This window comes from Mus musculus, chromosome 12 (assembly GCF_000001635.26).
Source record: "Mus musculus strain C57BL/6J chromosome 12, GRCm38.p6 C57BL/6J".
NCBI lineage: Eukaryota > Metazoa > Chordata > Mammalia > Rodentia > Muridae > Mus > Mus musculus.
In genome coordinates this window covers 15,055,693-15,075,561 of record NC_000078.6, presented here as the reverse complement: position 1 = coordinate 15,075,561, position 19,869 = coordinate 15,055,693, and the positions used below count along the sequence as shown (strand labels likewise).

Sequence of the window (19,869 nt, the reverse complement as noted above, 5' to 3'; positions counted from 1 at the left end):
TACCAAAGCTTCATTGAATTCTCGGAATTCCTGCCTTATCTTAAGCACTTTATGCAGTGTGATGCCTGAGCACTTCTTACAGTTTCACATGTACCATAAGTCTTGTCTTATAATCTTGAAGTGGAAGTGTCCTAATAATTATATACCTTAGAAATATAGTTCAGAGTGAGTTCCAGGACAGTCAGGGCTATACAGAGAAACCCTGTCTCGAAAAACCAAACCAAACCAAAGAAAACAAAACAAAACAAACAAACAAACAAACAAAAACAACAAGAAATATAGTTCAAGTAATCTATACGAATTAAATTTGTATCCAAGAATCAAGAAGGAAATAATGAAAAATTCTAAGTAAATTTTGGACTAAATATAGAAACCAAAAGAATATGAAATATACATTTAAGGAAAAGAATTTAGAAAAGTAAAGAAATATTAATACGATGAAAATATTTAAGTACAGATTTAAGTTAGTAATTGTGCATAGACACTGGCTCCCTAATTGCTATTACTAAGAGTTGATAATGATGAATGTATAGGTGCTCTGCAGTATCACTGCTATGGGTTTGTACATTTAAATATCCAAAAGTAGCTGAAATGTTAGAATATTATGAGTTAAAATGTACCGTATTAATAGTATATACTTGACTTCAGAGAACTTAGGTCATGGAGAAGAGGTGACAAAGGAAAATTATCATCAAATATAACTCTAGAAAAGAGTAACTGAGGGGAGAAAAGTTCATTTAAAGTGAGCAGAATTACTTACCATCCAAGAATAAAAATACGTAGCACAAAGTCGCTTGCCGAAAGTCAAAGCAGACTCAAATTTCTCTACTAGGAAAAATAAAAGTGCCAGAGGATGAGGTAGAGAGGTATAAGGATAGCCATGATAATGTCCCATTACTGGGGACCAGATGTTGAAGCAGCAGAGGAGCAGATGTTTTAGGCAGAACCCTAGGAAAAGTCACCTGGCAGCTCAAGGGACTATAAAATTACCATTGGCGCTATATGAAGCATGATAACAGGGGGTCCGTTGTAACAAAGTGACAGATGAAGGCAGGTCTAATAAGTTATTAATGTTTTCTTGTTTTTTATACATCTCCACAATCTTGTTAAAGGTCAAAGCAAGGAGCTCATAATTGAATTCAGAACAACAGAGATAGTTACTGTGGCTTGAAATTCCTAAATTGTCTCCAACAGAAGAAATAGATTCCAGTAGATTAATTCAGATATTAATTTGAATCCTTCTATGAACTTTAAGATTTTGACATTTGAAAATGCGTTGAGACTTATTTCATGGCACTGGGAAGAAGCCTAGGTAGAGACTAAAAGTATCCCAGCTGGGTGTTAATGAATGATCTTTCTTGTGTCTACAGAGAACAGGATGGATCCTGAGCCTCTGCTCTTAAATAGTGGCAACAGGATATCTGTCCATCTTGTAGCAGGAGAGTTGTGCTCAAAAGCTAACAGAATCAGAACTTTCCCCAATGGACAGAGTAAGAAGGTAGCAAAGATTCCCTGCCAATATAACCTGTTTGATAGTCTTGTCCAGGCATTACGCTGTTCCTCTCACATGGATGTAGGAAGTGGTTCTGCTTATAAGGTTCTGTTCCCCAATTGGTTCTTACCGATCAATAAAGATGCCAGGGGCCAAATGCTGGGCAGAGGAAATAGGTGGAATTTCCAGGTCCCTGAAGGCAGGCTAAGAAATGTAGGAAGAGGAAGGGTAGGGGGATGTCATGCTTTATAGGGAGGAAAAGGTGATCAGCCATGTGAAATCTTGGGCAGAGTGAACATAGGTCACTTTCCCAGGCAGGAGATTAAAAATGAAATGAAGTTGACTTCAGTTTTGGATTGTTGAACAAGGAGAAGGTAACAGGGACACTAAGTTAAGAACAGATTAAGTGGTTCTGAGCTAAGAGTATTGAGTATTGAGAAGGACACACTAACTATGGTAGATTAGAAGTGCCCAGCAATTGAGTGAATAAGGCCGGTTGAGATTGAACTGTGTGTGTGTGTGTGTGTGTGTGTGTCTGTGTGTGTTATCCTCAGCTCTCTGGGCAGGGATGGTGGTACAGTCCTCTTGGAGCTTAAAGAGTAGTAGGAATGACATACTACACACGGATGAGCATCTAAAGTCCAATCTATTCACAGAAGAGCAGTAACACCCCTTGGGATACCAGGTCTGCTGAATGGATAGTGTGTCCTTCCTCTGACTTCCATCACAATATGTGGAAGTATGTCATATGTCTTCATGTGACAATGTTAGTAATGAGAACCTAAAACAAATATAAAACATGATATAGACTATTGATGTTTGATATCAAGCAGAAAGGCTTTCAAACGTAGGGAAATTTTAATCAGAGTGAGAAAATTCAGCTCATAGATGGCAAGAGAAAGATGAAAACAGCTACATTTTTTTAAAAAAATTATTTATTTTTTACTTATTCACTTTATATCCCACTCACTGTCCCCTTTCTGGTCACTCCCTCCCACAGTCCTTCTCCCATCCCCTCTCCCCTTCTCTTCTGAGTGGGTACACTCCATTATCCCCTAACCTGGCACTTTTAGTCTCTGTGGGGCTAGGTGTTTCCTCTCCCATTGAAGCCAAATAAAGTAACCCAGCTAGAAGACCATATCCCACATACAAGCAACAGATTTTGGGATAGCCTCCATTCCATTTGTTCGGGATCAACAAGAAGACCAAGCTGCAATCTGCTACATATGTGGTGGGAGGCCTAAGTCCAGCCCATGTATGTTCTTTGGTTGGTGGTTCATAAACTTAGAGTCCCAAGGGTCTAGGTTAGTTAACTGTTGGTCTTTCTATGAAGTTCCTATCCCCTTCTGTACCAGCAATCCTTCCTCCTATTCTTTTCTAAGAGTCTCCAAGCTGCATCTATTGTTTGGCTGTGGGTGTTTGTATCTGTCTGAGTCAGCCTCTGAGTGGAGCCTCTTATAGAAAGATTTCATTTATGTATGTATGTATGTATGTATGTATGTATGTATGTATGTATTTACTTACTTAGTCACTCACTAAATTTTGGTGTAGTAGAGCAGATATGTGCCTTCTGCAGGAGATGCTTGCAACTTGTCACTGAGTCAAATTCTGGTTATATCAAGGGGTTTAAAGAAGCAAGTACACAAACATTCTTGACTAAAAAATGGAAAAACTGGAGCTAAAGCGTTGGATCAGTGATAAGAGCCCTGGGTGCTCTTGCAGAATATCTAAGTTAGCTTCTCATATCCCTTGCCTGGAATCTCATAGCTGTTGTAGCTCTAGTTCCAGGTGACTCAACACCTTCTTCGGTTCTCATCCCTTTTCTGTTCTCTGAGAACACCTACATATAAATGGCATACACATGACAGATAGACAGATATACATGTACACACATACATAAGTTGGGGATGCATAAAGAAAAAGAGAGACATAAGATTTAATTTTTATGCGGAAAGCATAGAAAGAGTAAAAGAAAAAGAAAATCTCAATGAAGAATTGTAGAACTTAAAAATGAAATTTAAATTAGGAATTCAACAGTTGGATATAGAAGGATAGAAACAAATTCATGACAACAATAATAATCCCACTATCATGTAAACTGAATTACAAAGGAAAATGAGCTGGAAGTTAAAATGCTCAGAGCCTCCTGAGCAAGAGGAGCTGAAGAGGAGCTGATTCTGATCATGTCTGGAGAGGGTAGAGTACAGGTGAGAAGAGGGTGGGGAGTGAGGCAGGGAGGCACTGGAAGCTGGTCACAGTAACTGAGAAGTTTCCCCATTTTTTATATGATAGAAACACACTCAGAGAGAGAGAGGCAGGGGGGAGGAGAGAGAGAGAAAGAGAGAGAGAGAAGAAGGAGGAGGAGGAGGAGGAAGAGGAAAGAGAACAACAGATCAAAGCATATTTCTCAAATGTGCAAACACTGAAAACCTATTGAAATTAGTGAGACTGAAGCATCTAAAACTATAAAGGAAACATGGAAAACATAGGCAATAACAGTTTTTATAATTAGAAAAAGCTTTGTCAACTGTGATGCTGACAAATTGCTAAACTAGGATATGATATCAACCCACCCCAAAGGGGGGGGGGAATATAGCTGAAGAGTGAGAGAAGAATCCAAGCATCCTCAGTAAAGGAAGAATAAGTGAATTTGTGAAAACATTTTTTGAAGGTTTATTTATGAGTATGTGTCCGAATGAGTTTATGTGCATGCTCTACCCAAGGCAGCCAGATGAGGATGACATATTTTTGGATCTGGATTTTCAGGCAGTTGTGAGTAGTTTGACAGTTCTGCTGGGAAACAAACCTTTGCAGAATCCTTAAGCAAATCTTTGAGCTATCTCTTCATCCTTAATTTTACAAAACAACCAGATTTTCTGTAAACATTGGTGAAAGGTTTATGGTGTTTGTGTGTGTGTGTGTGTGTGTGTGTGTGTGTGTGTGTGTGAAAGAGAGAGAGAGAGAGAGAGAGAGAGAGAGAGAGAGAGAGAGAGAGAGAGAGAGAGATATTTTATGCTAAGAGAACAAGGGATAGGTCTGGCCTTATTACAAGAACAAAGACATGGAAACAAAAGCCTAGTAATGTATTTACTTTAACCTGGTTTTTCTAACAGTGGGAAGCAGAAACAGTGGAGGTACCTTAAGAAATACCTTTGTCAAAGCCCAGATAAAGACTGATGTTTGTTTCCTTTGTTGGAAGAAATGTGTTACCAAAGAGACATTAAGTACAGACAATTAGAAACTTGAAACAATCTCGATATGTAAATACCCTCTTAGCAGAGGATCTTCAAACGCTGCATATCTCAAGAATGACATATACCCCCATCTGGTACTCTACACACAGCAAAGAACAGAATAAGGAACTGGTGCTGCAGCTTGGTCTGAAAGCCATGGGAGAGACTTATACATTCTTTAGAGACTGAGATTAAATGGGCGCCTCTCACCCTAGCATGGTGAGTGCCCCCTGCTTAAAGCCTTGTGTCATATGTACTTGTAATTTCTTAACTCTTGATTCGGTCTAGAGCTATTATATAAACCAGGAGGAGTGATTGGTGGAATGCTGTATTCTCTCTCAGGGAAGTGATTTAGTTATAATTTATATGTGTAGATTATGTGGAATATAGATAATTGATAGATATGACAAATAATGGTGGATAGACTCTATGGTATGGTGTTTTTATTCTTATTTTGTTTTTGCTTTTATAATTTTTTTTTTTTTTTTTTACATTTCTGTAGGTTATGGGTTAGATTTCTTTTGTTGTTTGCTTGTTTTGTGGTTTTTTTTTTTTTTTGGTTTGGTTTTTCAATTGGTTATTTATTTATTTATTTGTTTATTTATTTATTTATTTATATTTTAAATGTTGTCCTCCTTTCCAGTTTCCCCTCCTCAAACCTCCTACCCTATGGCCTCACCCTCTGCCTCTATGAATGTGTTCCCCTGTTGTAGATTGCTGTATATATTTTCTGCTCCCTTAAGAGGGGTGCATGTACTCATGTGAGGTCAGGTGAAATCTGAATTGGTCAGATAAGGATAAACTCTGTGATTGGGCACTGGAAGGAGAAGGCAGAGTTGAAAGTTTTAGAAAGGGGAAAGAGGAAGAAGGAGAGACAGAGAGTCAGAGAGAGACAAGACAGAGGATGGAGAGAAGATGGAGGAAAAGGAAGATGAGTCAGAATCATGTGGCTTGGACAAGCCATAAGTAGCTAGGAATTTAATAGATGGGCAATAGGGTCATGTAGGGTACACTTGCCCAATCTAGATGTGCAGCTTGTAATTATATCAATTGAATTTTGTGTTCTTTGTGTGGGCATTTTGGGGTTGGCGATTTACTGCTATAAATCTGGTTGGTATATTACAAGTCTCTAGTGTTATCATTTTACAGAGCTAAGGGAATCTGAGCAGGAGGTAGCTGGCTTTCTTCAGGCTAGCATCAGTGGGTGGATAGTCTGGGAAGTAAGAGCAACTTGGCAGCATGTGGGGCAGTGAGCTGTATACAGGCATCCTGGTCCCTGGTGGAGTGCAGGCTTTGAACAGGGGACCAAGTGTTCAAATACTCAAGGCTAAAAGGGGACAAAACTCAGTACGGATCATTATTTTAAGAACTACAGACTACACTCCCCCCACCCACCCACCCACCCATTCCTACCTAACTACCCTACCATCCCCCTGTGCTGAGGATCAAGCCTCCACAGAACCAAGGGCCTCCAATTGATGCCAGATAAGGCAGTCTTCTACTACTTATGCAGCTGGAGCCACAGGCCCCTCCATGTGCATTCTTTGGTTGATGGTTTGATCCCTGGGAACTCTGGGAGTCTGCTTAGTTGATATTGTTTTTCTTTCTCTGGGGTTGCAATCCCCTTCAGCTCCTTCAGTCCTTCCCTTAACTCTTCCGCTGAGGTCCCTGTGCTCAGTCTGCTGGTTGCCTGTGAGCATCTGTATTGGTCCAGCTCTAGCAGAACCTCTCAGGGGATAGCTCTACCAGGTTATCCCCTGAGAGCAAGTACTTCTTGGCATCAGTAATAGTGTCTGGGTTTGGTATCTGCAGATGGGATGTATCCCTAGGTGGCGTGGTATCTAAAAAATCACATTAATTACAAACTAACCTTACAAGTTTTTGGTCATTTATTTTCTTTCTTCTACTACTTTATTACTTTAAATCAATAGAGACATCTAGAATACATAATTAAAAACATAATAGATACAGACCCTGAGCCTATTGTTCAGGGAATTAGACTGTGGCAAACAGTTGGAAAAACAAATAGGCACAGATGTGAAGACTTTCAGTTCACATCATCTTTGTAACATCACTTGCCTGTGCTTAGAAAGAATGGAGCATATCCACTGGCATAAATGATATTTAAAGATGTAGGATTAAACACAATAAAGCAGAGAAAAATATTGAGCAGAAGAAATCTCAGGGTACTTGGTGCTGATGAAATTTTAGAACTCAGGTACCTCACAATTTTCTAGTAGAAGGATGGAAGCTGGGGTCTGTGGAGGTCATTAGATGCTGTCTTCATAAACTAGAATACTGGGTATTCCCTGGAATATGCAAATAAGGGACTTGGTAGCAGGGTTTAGGCGATTGGAAGACTGAGTTGAGACTAAACCTAGAAAAGAAAAGAAAAGAAAAAAACTAAAACAACAAACACAAAAACAAAAATAAGGTATCTCCCATCCTTATCACAGCAGACTTCTCAAAGTTGGGTGCCTTAGAATTAGTTGTTAATAGCTAGAGATTCTACTGTAGCTTACCTCTGCATGATTATTATATGCACATATAAGTGTAGATCTTGCTAGAATTAATGTGTATACTTAAAAAGATAAGTATTTCTTATTAAAATGTTAATACTTTTTTCATAAATAGGAAAGAAGTTCTTGCCTCCTTCCCTTCCTTATGATTTTTGTGCTCCTTCTTCCTTTCCTCTGCCTCCTTTCTTCTTCTGCTGCTGCTATACTGGGGCTCAAACTCAGGGTCTCTTGTTTACTAAGCAAGTATTCTACCACTGAGATGTACTTGAGTACCAGCAAATACTCTGAAATAAAAAGTTAAATAAATTAAATGCATTATCAGCATTTAAACAGTGTGAATTTGTACCACATAGATTATAATACAGATGGTATACCATATATGTATATCTATATGCCATACATAAATGGATTATCTATATTAATATATGCATTAACTTCTTTCAGTTCAGTGACTTGCTCACCCAACACTGATTCATAGAGAAGGAAATATTTCTACATAGATTCATTGTCATTTAGAAGACTTCTATATAAATAGTACTACAGCTGATAAATAGTTATTTTTAATTTTTTAAGTTACTATCAAATGGCTGTAATGGTCATGGTTAAGCAGCCATTCTTTCTTATACAGCTCAGAATTCCTTTAGCTTTATGCACTTTCTAGCCACATGGTTAGTCATCTTTAACTTCGGAAGAGTTTAATTCTTTGAAGTCATGGCTGAGTTTTTACCTCAATTTTTATGGAAATGCCATAGAGGCTTCAAGATATAAAATATCATGTTGAAAACAGAAGTTTAAGAAAGAAAAGATAGTTTTAGTTTTGTGTTGAAGACTGTACTGAAGAAGGCAAATGAACCTTCAGCAAGGGCTTGTTGGAGATGAGATAAGCTTCATTATTTAGGAATTCATGTGTAGAATCGGGAGCTATTAAATACCTCATATAAACCTTCAGTGCAGAAACATGCTGAATGTTTAATATTTACCAGATGATTTAATGCATGGATTCATTTAATTGTTTCTGAAATGCTATAAGCGAACTGTAGATAGCCTTGTTGTACAAATGAAGATGGAGAATTTCAAGGCACCAAGTAGTATGGCCAAGGTTATTCGTGATAAGTTGTAACTGGGCACCCAAGCCCACTCATTGCATTGCCATCTGATACTGGATCATTCCTTTTAACTTATCCTAAGTGCTTTTGGATTGGAAAGTTCTCTCTACACAAGTGACTTGCATACATACTTCTAAAAAAGAATAAGGAAGAATGTAATAGAAATCTCATTCATTCATGAATCAGGTTGGGTGTTTTCTAACACCTAGTAGGAAATACTGGTATGTGAAATTGTCTTAAAATCTCTGCCCAGACTGGTATTCAAAGTTAAAATTTCTCTTTCAAGATTCCTCTGATGGTGGACTACAGCTTTATACAAATATAGTTGATACTATAGCAACCATGTCTTTCCCCAAAGTCTAAAGTTTGAAGCAGCAGAATTGAACATTCCCACAGTAACAAATGCAATGATTATCGATGATGGGAACAAGGTTAGAAACAAGTTTTTACCATGTAAACCTGCTGGAATAGTGCTGCCAACAGGGAACCAAGTGTTCAAATACTCAAGGCTAAAAGGGGACTCTCTCATCACAACCATGACAGCTACTAAGTTATTTGGAACACATATGGCTGTCAAGGATGTGAGCCACATAAGCTTCTACTCAGCCATGGTAGGAACAAAAAAAGCAGCCACTTTGGAAGATAACTTGGCATAAAAAGCTAGACATAATCTTACCCTATAGTCCAGCCATTAGACTCCTGGATATTTCTGTATGGAGAAAAGAATACAAATATAAACAGGTTGAATACAAAGGGATCTTTAAGCCATTGAGGTATTCTCTAAGGTAATATAATAGTGGCTTCATTTCTTAAATGTTACTTATTTATTTATTTTGTATGTATGTGTACTTATGTAATGGTGAGGAAGTGGACATAAGAGGACAAAGTACAGAAGAAAGTTCTAAGGATTGAATTTATGTGATGAAACTTGGTGACCAGATAAATGCATTTACTGTTTGTGCTCTTTATTGGCAGGTTAAAATAATACAATGTTGGAATTAATTTTTATAATTTTAAATGCTTTTTTCTACAAATACAATATTGTTCTAAGTAAAATATGTTCACAAAAATTGTTGCATACAACTTTGCATTAAAGATGTGCAGTTCTCCACAATAGATGGCTTCTGGAAGAAGTACAAGTGGGAAAGAACTCAGTTTTCTTTAAGGGGCTTAGCTACTGAGTGTTTGACCATGCTTCATTGAGGATATGGGCCACACAAATTTGGATTTTTCATTTTGTTTTCTGTCCCCCACCCCTTTTTTATGCCACAGCTCATATGCAAGGTTGGTTATCTACTTGTATTTACCATGCTTGAGCCTTAGTTATGCAGACACAGAAGGACAATCAAGAAGTGGGATTTGTCAGGTCATTCAGAAATGCTTAGGGTACTGGTTACACCTTAATAGTGAGTTAGCAAGAAGTCTAGGCATCTGCCCAGTGAAGCCATGAATCTTTGAATAGAATTTAAAACCACCGATTCACTAAATCAGCATAGTCCCTAAGAATAGTCTGAATGTTTGTCCTTAAGTTCACAGGTAAGAGTAGTTCTCATCCTTCATCAGGGAAGCTGTTCTTTGCAACAGATAAAGACAATTATAGAAAACCACAAATGATAAAAATTCAGACTTGAAGGGCCTAATCCCAAGGGATACAACTATAAAATATCCCCTAAAGTATAAGAAAAAAGTGTAAGAGCTAGAGAACCAGGATTTTTGCTGTGCAACTCTGTCTTCTAATATCAGAAGCAACAGTACTAACAATCTCACCAATGTGACTGCCTAAACATGTGCTTAACAAGGACAACAACAGGCATGCCCAAGTGGAACAGAGAAAGCCCACTCTCAACCCCACACAAAGAATTATGGGAAACTATGGAAAACTGAGTTATAACTATCACCTACTTCAATAGTAACAGCTATTTTATGGGATAGAAGTGGTATTACCTGATTTAAGTTAAGGTATAGAGCCAAACAACTAGTTTACCCCCCACCTCCAAGGATTATACTATAGAGAATTTCTCTTAATAGTGCATGCCTTCCTGTGTATTTCTCTTAATTGTCCATGCCTTAGTGATTTTATTTAGACAGGCAAAATTCGTATTTCAATGACTGGGGAAACACTCAGGAGACAGTGTTGAGTCTTATGGAGCTACTGTGGGGGTATAGCTGTCATTTTAAATAATGGATTCTTGTGGAATTTTTGCCTTAATTTAGAGCAGGTTCTTCTACAGATAATAATTTCTTGACTCATGATGATTTTGCTTATTTATAAATAACAAATGCAGCTTTAAATATTTTTGGCCCTTCTGCCTAGTTTTGCTTCCAAGTCTTCCTGTTTTCCTTCTCATCTTCCCACCACACACTTTCTGCTTCATTTTTGCATTCCCACTAGTAAATTCATCTTGTCTTCTGACTTTAACTATCACCGAATCTACAGAATTAATCTCCTGTTATCTACTAAACAAATAGCATAATGAAAAGGAACTCATTAGCTGTTCACCATAAAATTCATTCTTTTTAATGTGATTATTTGAAACTTTGTTAATAGTATGCTAGAATAATCTTTTATTTTAAAATCAAATAATGACTGAAATTGCCTTGCAGTGTTGCCATTTAAATGAATAATCAGATGAGCATTGTGTGACTCATGAATAAGTCATCTCCATCAGCAAGCAGAATAGAATGGCAGAGTGATGAGGGAAAAGTAGAGGAGCACAAATTTCTTCAGTTAGCATAAATAGTCAGACGAGGAGTAAATGCTGAGGTGAACACCTATTCTAGCTTTGGGACAACTGGATTAACTCTGAAGGCAAAATCAACTTACCTGCTCTAGTAATGTATCTAGAGGCTGGATAGACACTTTTCCAAATTATTAATGTGGTTAAAGGAAAAGAAAACCTCTCTGAATGAAATATGTTTACAGCAACTATACAGGAAACGGAGTACCAAAACATACACTTGTGTTTATCTGGACTTGTATCTTAACGATTCTCACATTAAGACTCACCCTTGCATTCACCTTACAATTGCTTCCTAATATTTTTCTACTCTTCCCTGGGGTCTTCTTCAGCTGTAATTGTAATCTTAAAAGGTTGGAAATTAGTAAGCCAAATGCTACTTTCTACTAAAGAAGTATGTCTCAACCTGTGTGTCACGATCATCAGAAAACACATATTTCTGATGGTCTTAGATCCTTCAACTGTAAATTTATTTTTGTTGCTACTTTATAATTGTAATTTTGCTACTAAATGGTGTAACAGTTTGTAATACCATTGGAAATGTGTTTACCCATGATCACAACCCATAGGCTGAGAATCTCTATAAAGGACTAAGGACTATAGGAGGTAAATAGATGCTGTAGTTGGATTTATTATTATTATTTTGGTTTTTCGAGACAGGGTTTCTTTGTATAGCCCTGGCTGTCCTGGAACTCACTTTGTAGACCAGGCTGGCCTCGAACTCATAAATCTGTCTGACTTTGCCTCCTGAGTGCTGGTATTAAAGGCGTGTGCCACCACATCTGGCTATTTTTATTATTTTTAAGTTTGGAATTCAGCAATAATTTAACGTGATCTTCAAAAGTCTCAGATAACTACTTAGACATATCAACAATATGCCTTATATTTATGATTTTTGTTTTCCAGAATCACTTAATTCCAATCTTCATCCTTACAAACATCTCTCCACACATCATTCCAAATTCTTTTAAAGGAAGAATTTTGGTGTGTTATATAAATGAATTCTGCAGTCATCTTTCAAACAAACAAACAAACAAACAAACACAAAATTTTGCACTGGCATTTCTTCAAGAGAATTTTTCTGCATTTTTTTCTGCATTTTAATTCTTCTAGATTACAGGGATTTTGTAATGACTTATTTTAGTATCCCAGTTTCAAGATAGTTGTACTGGCTAGTTTTGTGTCAACATGACACAGGCTGGAGTTATCACAGAAAAAGGAGCTTCAGTTGAGGAAATTCCTCCATGAGATCCAACTGTAAGGCATTTTCTCAATTAGTGATCAAGGGGGAAAGGCCCCTTGTGGGTGGTGCCATCTCTGTCTGGGCTGGTAGCCTTGGGTTCTATAAGAGAGCAGGCTGAGCAAGACAGGGGGAGCAAGCCAGTAAAGAACATCCCTCCATGGCTTCTGCATCAGCTCCTGCTTTCTGACCTGCTTGAGTTCCAGTCCTGACTTTCTTTAGTGATGAACAGCAATGTGGAAGTGTAAGCTGAATAAACCCCTTCCTCCCCAACTTGCTTCTTGGTCAGATTGTGCAGAAATAGAAACCCTGACTAAGACAATAGTCAATAGCTGCAAGCTTAACACTGGATTCAGAGTAGACCCTCTAACTTCATTTCATTGTTCCAATTCATTACATCTCACAGATGATTTACTCTTGCCCTTTAGTTTTCTATAGTATCCTCTGCAATGTGCCTCTACTTCACCATTAATTACCTGTGGGACAGGATGGAGATTTAATTTCCACAATAGTATTTTCTCCCTAAACTCTCAGGTTTTAATGTACCCGAAGTTGTTTTGTGTGTTCCAATCACATTTACCTCTCTCATGATGAACACATTATGTGGAAATAAGAAGATATGGGTTAACATTCACTGAAAGGATTTGCTGTTTTGTGTACCCTGAATAGAGAATACACTCACTTTGCTATCCTGGTATAGAATAGAAAGATGGGGAAATTAAGGGTGTATCTAAAAAGCAAGAGCCTCTCACTCCCCTGGATGCAATTTGAATCTTACTGGCTGAAGGTCAAACATTTCAACATAACTAATCAAAGATTTGCAAGGGCACCTTCAAAGAAATGTACTCTGTTTCATGAGAAATATTTCAAGCAAAACTATTAAGGTAGTGAACACAGGCTAGTGATTTGATTCAATGAAAAAGGAGATGGTTGCCCCAAGCCTGATAAACAGAGTTCAAACTTTAGGACCTATATTCTTCAATGGGGACAAAACAACACTGAAGTTCCTCTGGCTTCTATATGTGTACTGTGCCATGAATATGAAAACACCTATATACATAAACAAACACACACATATGCATACACAAATAACTAAGTAAATATAATTTAAAAAGTATCCATAATATAAAACACATGCCGTAAAACACTGTGCTTTTTCTGTATGTTATCAACACATCTTTCTCAATTATAAACCTATAAGATTCCCTTTATAAATCGTTTTATACCCTTGTAACCTTATAACTAGGTGATTTTTACTCAATTTAAAAAGTTTACTCCAAAATTAAATTTATCAACTTGTAGGTTATATGCACCGAGTAACATGGACATTGAGTTCGCAGATTTGCTTTTGAAACTATTGCTAAGCTATTTGAACGTGTTTCATTCCGACTCCCACATCTGAAGCTGCTCCTTTGAATATGTGTTCTCATTTGCTTCATAAACTCCCTCACTCACGAAGAAACTGACTTCTCTTTCTCCATGAATGGGTCACAGTCTCAGTTGAACTTGAGGAAAAATCTCCCAGGCTTTGGAAATAAGAAGAAATGTGTTAACATTATCCGTGGGAAAGTTGCAATTTTTTTTGTGGGCCCTGAGCAGAAAATGCACTCATTATGTCCTGCTGGTATGCAATAGACAGACAGGGAAAATGAGAAAACCAAGAGCTCTCTCTTCCCAAGCATTCAGGCAGCCATATGGAGACATGCTCCTGCATCTGGTGACTGTACACTTACATTGTGCTGCAGAATCAGTAGATATTTGTTTAAAAGTAATTTCATATAAATTCAGTCCAAAACAAGTACACTGATATGCCGTCCATAGAAAATCTCTGGCCTAAGGAAAGGAGACATAAGGCTTTACACCGGGGAGGCGGCCTCAGCCTCAGCAGCAGCAGTCTGCATCTGGGTTCCGGGACTCCGCGGGACCTAGGAAATTAGTCTGAACAGGTTAGAGGGTGCGCCAGAGAACCGGACAGCTTCTGGAACAGGCAGAAGCACAGAGCCGCTGAGGCAGCACCCTTGGCGGGCCGCAGACAGCCGGCCACCATCCGGACCAGAGGACAGGTGTCCTCCTGGCTTGGGAGGCGGCCTCAGCCTCAGCAGCAGCGGTCGCCATCTTGGTTCCAGGACTCCCTGGAACTTAGGAATTTAGTCTGCACAGGTGAGAGTCTGCACCACAGAAGCTGACAGCTTCTGGGAACTGCCAAAGCAACACAGCTTCTGAGAGAGGCCCTGTTTTGGGCCTTCTTCTTCGACCAGGAGGAGGTCCAAAAACAAGATATCTGCGCACCTTCCCTGTAAGAGAGCTTGCCAGCAGAGAGTGCTCTGAGCACTGAAACTCAGAGGAGAGAATCTGTCTCCCAGGTCTGCTGAGAGATGGTAACAGAATCACCAGAAGAACAATCTCTAAACAGAGTCAACTATAACTACTAACTCCAGAGATTACCAGATGGCGAAAGGTAAACGTAGGAATCCTACTAACAGGAACCAAGACCACTCACCATCATCAGAACCCAGAACTCCCACTTCGCCCAGTCCAGGGCACCCCAACACACCCGAAAACCTAGACCTAGATTTAAAAGTATATCTCATGATGATGGTAGAGGACATCAAGAAGGACTTTAACAAATCACTTAAAGAAATACAGGAGAACACTGCTAAAGAGTTACAAGTCCTTAAAGAAAAACAGGAAAACACAATCAAACAGGTAGAAGTCCTTACAGAAAAAGAGGAAAAAACATACAAACAGGTGATGGAAATGAACAAAACCATACTAGACCTAAAAAGGGAAGTAGACACAGTAAAGAAAATTCAAAGTGAGGCAACACTGGAGATAGAAACCCTAGGAAAGAAATCTGGAACCATAGATTTGAGCATCAGCAACAGAATACAAGAGATGGAAGAGAGAATCTCAGGTACAGAAGATTCCATAGAGAACATCGGCACAACAATCAAAGAAAATGGAAAATGCAAAAAGATCCTAACTCAAAATATCCAGGAAATCCAGGACACAATGAGAAGACCAAACCTACGGATAATAGGAGTGGATGAGAATGAAGATTTTCAACTCAAAGGACCAGCAAACATCTTCAACAAAATTATTGAAGAAAACTTCCCAAATATAAAGAAAGAGATACCTATAAACATACAAGAAGCCTACAGAACTCCAAATAGACTGGACCAGAAAAGAAATTCCTCCCGACACATAATAATCAGAACAAATACACTAAATAAAGATAGAATACTAAAAGCAGTAAGGGAAAAAGGTCAAGTAACATACAAAGGCAAGCCTATCAGAATTACACCAGATTTTTCACCAGAGACTATGAAAGCCAGAAGAGCCTGGACAGATGTTATACAGACACTAAGAGAACACAAATTCCAGCCCAGGCTACTATACCCAGCCAAACTCTCAATTACCATAGATGGAGAAACCAAAGTATTCCACGACAAAACCAAATTCACACATTATCTCTCCACGAATCCAGCCCTTCAAAGGTTAATAACAGAAAAAAACCAATACAAGAACGGGAACAATGCCCTAGAAAAAACAAGAAGGTAATCCCTCAACAAACCTAAAAGAAGACAGCCACAAGAACAGAATGCCAACTTTAACAACAAAAATAACAGGAAGCAACAATTACTTTTCCTTAATATCTCTTAACATCAATGGTCTCAACTCCCCAATAAAAAGATATAGACTAACAAACTGGCTACACAAACAAGACCCAACATTTTGCTGTTTACAGGAGACACATCTCAGAGAAAAAGATAGACACTACCTCAGAATAAAAGGCTGGAAAACAATTTTCCAAGCAAATGGTATGAAGAAACAAGCTGGAGTAGCCATCCTAATATCTGATAAGATTGACTTCCAACCCAAAGTCATCAAAAAAGACAAGGAGGGGCACTTCATACTCATCAAAGGTAAAATCCTCCAAGAGGAACTCTCAATTCTGAATATCTATGCTCCAAATACAAGGGCAGCCACATTCATTAAAGAAACTTTAGTAAAGCTCAAAGCACACATTGCACCTCACACAATAATAGTGGGAGACTTCAACACACCACTTTCACCAATGGACAGATCATGGAAACAGAAACTAAACAGGGACACACTGAAACTAACAGAAGTGATGAAACAAATGGATCTGACAGATATCTACAGAACATTTTATCCTAAAACAAAAGGATATACCTTCTTCTCAGCACCTCATGGTACCTTCTCCAAAATTGACCATATAATAGGTCACAAAACAGGCCTCAACAGATTCAAAAATATTGAAATTGTCCCATGTATCCTATCAGATCACCATGCACTAAGGCTGATCTTCAATAACAAAAAAAAAAAAATAACAGAAAGCCAACACTCACGTGGAAACTGAACAACACTCTTCTCAATGATACCTTGGTCAAGGAAGGAATAAAGAAAGAAATTAAAGACTTTTTAGAGTTTAATGAAAATGAAGCCACAACATACCCAAACCTTTGGGACACAATGAAAGCATTTCTAAGAGGGAAACTCATAGCTCTGAGTGCCTCCAAGAAGAAACGGGAGAGAGCACATACTAGCAGCTTGACAACACATCTCAAAGCTCTAGAAAAAAAGGAAGCAAATTCACCCAAGAGGAGTAGACGGCAGGAAATAATTAAACTCAGGGTGAAATCAACCAAGTGGAAACAAGAAGAACCATTCAAAGAATTAACCAAACGAGGAGTTGGTTCTTTGAGAAAATCAACAAGATAGATAAACCCTTAGCTAGACTCACTAGAGGGCACAGAGACAAAATCCTAATTAGCAAAATCAGAACTGAAAAGGGAGACATAACAACAGATCCTGAAGAAATCCAAAACACCATCAGATCCTTCTACAAAAGGCTATACTCAACAAAACTCGAAAACCTGGACGAAATGGACAAATTCCTGGACAGATACCAGGTACCAAAGTTGAATCAGAATCAAGTTGAGCTTCTAAACAGTCCCATATCCCCTAAAGAAATAGAAGCAGTTATAAATAGTCTCCCAGCCAAAAAAAGCCCAGGACCAGACGGGTTTAGTGCAGAGTTCTATCAGACCTTCAAAGAAGATCTAATTCCAGTTCTGCACAAACTTTTTCACAAGATAGAAGTAGAAGGTACTCTACCCAACTCATTTTATGAAGCCACTATTACTCTGATACCTAAACCACAGAAAGATCCAACAAAGATAGAGAACTTCAGACCAATTTCTCTTATGAATATCGATGCAAAAATCCTCAATAAAATTCTCGCTAACCGAATCCAAGAACACATTAAAGCAATCATCCATCCTGACCAAGTAGGTTTTATTCCAGGGATGCAGGGATGGTTTAATATACGAAAATCCATCAATGTAATCCACTATATAAACAAACTCAAAGACAAAAACCACATGATCATCTCGTTAGATGCAGAAAAAGCATTTGACAAGATCCAACACCCATTCATGATAAAAGTTCTGGAAAGATCAGGAATTCAAGGCCCATACCTAAACATGATAAAAGCAATCTACAGCAAACCAGTAGCCAACATCAAAGTAAATGGAGAGAAGCTGGAAGCAATCCCACTAAAATCAGGGACTAGACAAGGCTGCCCACTTTCTCCCTACCTTTTCAACATAGTACTTGAAGTATTAGCCAGAGCAATTCGACAACAAAAGGAGATCAAGGGGATACAAATTGGAAAGGAGGAAGTCAAAATATCACTTTTTGCAGATGATATAATAGTATATATAAGTGACCCTAAAAATTCCACCAGAGAACTCCTAAACCTGATAAACAGCTTCGGTGAAGTAGCTGGATATAAAATTAACTCAAACAAGTCAATGGCCTTTCTCTACACAAAGAATAAACAGGCTGAGAAAGAAATTAGGGAAACAACACCCTTCTCAATAGTCACAAATAATATAAAATATCTCGGCGTGACTCTAACTAAGGAAGTGAAAGATCTGTATGATAAAAATTTCAAGTCTCTGAAGAAAGAAATTAAAAAAGATCTCAGAAGATGGAAAGATCTCCCATGCTCATGGATTGGCAGGATCAACATTGTAAAAATGGCTATCTTGCCAAAAGCAATCTACAGATTCAATGCAATCCCCATCAAAATTCCAACTCAATTCTTCAATGAATTAGAAGGAGCAATTTGCAAATTCATCTGGAATAACAAAAAACCTAGGATAGCAAAAACTCTTCTCAAGGATAAAAGAACCTCTGGTGGAATCACCATGCCTGACCTAAAGCTTTACTACAGAGCAATTGTGGTAAAAACTGCATGGTACTGGTATAGAGACAGACAAGTAGACCAATGGAATAGAATTGAAGACCCAGAAATGAACCCACACACCTATGGTCACTTGATCTTCGACAAGGGAGCTAAAACCATCCAGTGGAAGAAAGACAGCATTTTCAACAATTGGTGCTGGCACAACTGGTTGTTATCATGTAGAAGAATGCGAATCGATCCATACTTATCTCCTTGTACTAAGGTCAAATCTAAATGGATCAAAGAACTTCACATAAAACCAGAGACACTGAAACTTATAGAGGAGAAAGTGGGGAAAAGCCTTGAAGATATGGGCACAGGGGAAAAATTCCTGAACAGAACAGCAATGGCTTGTGCTGTAAGATTGAGAATTGACAAATGGGACCTAATGAAACTCCAAAGTTTCTGCAAGGCAAAAGACACCGTCAATAAGACAAAGAGACCACCAACAGATTGGGAAAGGATCTTTATCTATCCTAAATCAGATAGGGGACTAATATCCAACATATATAAAGAACTCAAGAAGGTGGACTTCAGAAAAGCAAATAACCCCATTAAAAAATGGGGCTCAGAACAGAACAAAGAATTCTCACCTGAGAAGCACCTGAAAAAATGTTCAACATCCTTAATCATCAGGGAAATGCAAATCAAAACAACCCTGAGATTCCACCTCACACCAGTCAGAATGTCTAAGATCAAAAATTCAGGTGACAGCAGATGCTGGCGTGGATGTGGAGAAAGAGGAACACTCCTCCATTGTTGGTGGGATTGCAGGCTTTTACAACCACTCTGGAAATCAGTCTGGCGGTTCCTCAGAAAATTGGATATAATACTACCGGAGGATCCAGCAATACCTCTCCTGGGCATATATCCAGAAGATGCCCCAACTGGTAAGAAGGACACATGCTCCACTATGTTCATAGCAGCCTTATTTATAATAGCCAGAAGCTGGAAAGAACCCAGATGCCCCTCAACAGAGGAATGGATACAGAAAATGTGGTACATCTACACAATGGAGTACTACTCAGCTATTAAAAAGAATGAATTTATGAAATTCCTAGCCAAATGGATGGACCTGGAGGGCATCATCCTGAGTGAGGTAACACATTCACAAAGGAACTCACACAATATGTACTCACTGATAAGTGGATATTAGCCCAAAACCTAGGATACCCAAGATATAAGATACAATTTCCTAAACACATGAAACTCAAGAAAAATGAAGACTGAAGTGTGGACACTATGCCCCTCCTTAGAAGTGGGA

The 19,869-nt window shown here is 38.4% G+C and overlaps 1 long non-coding RNA gene across 1 annotated transcript in view; it reads right to left on the bottom strand.

Annotated features, from left to right (window-relative positions):
* Positions 1 to 19,869, bottom strand: part of Gm36128 — a 44,489-nt gene that overhangs the window by 20,631 nt on the left and 3,989 nt on the right. The window contains exons 3-4 of the long non-coding RNA XR_381295.3: positions 9,027 to 9,059; positions 6,948 to 7,102 (exon numbers count right to left, since the gene is read on the bottom strand). This is a non-coding gene — a long non-coding RNA (predicted gene, 36128). The remainder of the gene's footprint in view (positions 1 to 6,947; positions 7,103 to 9,026; positions 9,060 to 19,869) is intronic.